A 934-nucleotide genomic window follows, 5' to 3' on the forward strand; every position below is an offset into this window, starting at 1 on the left:
TAATTTTTAGAATGTGTTCAGGGAATTTTTTACGCTTTCTGAAGAATTGATGTCCTGCGCAGTCTCACCCCCAAATAATGAAAGTGGGTGGGCGCTCCTCTCAGATTGAGGCTACGTCTCTCTCTCCTTTTGTCTCTTAGTCGGACTAGAACTGTCATGGCGCCTTCAAGAAGAGAGGGAAGGCCGGCCTTTCGCCTAGCAGAATCATCGGAGGCACCTGGACTGGACGGAGGGGTGGACAGAGAGACCACCCCCAGTTGAGATCCAACACACCGAAGCCTCCAAGAGGTCTCGGCCGGACACGGTGAAGACGAGGAGACCGTGTTGAAGACTGCCTGCGAGCGACCGTCTCCCCAGGGCACCGCCCATCGTGACCGCCTTATCCAATGGAAACCCAACGGCAGTGCGGCACCGCCCATCTGTTGGTCGGGACGCCGCGAGGGCGGGGCCCGCAGTTCGGTTGCGCTGCGGAGCGCAGCTGTGAGGGAGTCTCTGGTCCGCGGCCCCGAATCCGAGCTGGAGCTGAAGCACAGGCTGCGGGGAGCGGAGTCGGGAGGTGAGCACCAAGGGGAATGAGCGGGAGGGAGGGGTTCGGCGAGAAGGCGGAAGGGTCGGCCTCCGCGGCGCAGGGCGCTGGGACCCCGGCCGGCGGGTGTCTGGAGGCGGCCCTGCTCGGTCGGCGGCCCAGGCCCGGCCCGCGGGAGCCGAGGGACCACCTCGGCCCCACGGCCCCTGCCCGGCCCTCCCAGCCTGCCCTGAGTGGCGGCGACCCGGAATTCTGCCGGCGCGGGGCGCGAGGCCCTAGCGTTCGTGTCGAACTGGGGCTGACGAGAGGCGGGGCCGGCGGCGGGGGCGGGGGCGGGGGCGGCGGTGGCGGGCCCCGCGGCCTGCGGAAGCGCAGCGTCGGGGCCGCGCCTGCTGGCTGAGGCCGGCG

General features: G+C 68.1%; 1 protein-coding gene across 2 annotated transcripts in view; it reads left to right on the plus strand.

The window, feature by feature from the left end:
• The first annotated feature begins 429 nt into the window (after nt 1-429).
• NRBP1 (nuclear receptor binding protein 1) overlaps nt 430-934 on the plus strand; it is an 11625-nt gene continuing 11120 nt past the window's right edge. For both annotated transcript variants that reach the window (XM_040496347.1, XM_040496348.1), the window contains exon 1: nt 430-556. The gene's annotated coding sequence lies outside the window, so the exon portion shown is untranslated. The remainder of the gene's footprint in view (nt 557-934) is intronic.

Source organism: Herpailurus yagouaroundi, unplaced genomic scaffold, assembly GCF_014898765.1.
Source record: "Herpailurus yagouaroundi ecotype Mexico unplaced genomic scaffold, PumYag 188, whole genome shotgun sequence".
In the NCBI taxonomy this organism is placed as follows: Eukaryota; Metazoa; Chordata; class Mammalia; order Carnivora; family Felidae; genus Herpailurus; species Herpailurus yagouaroundi.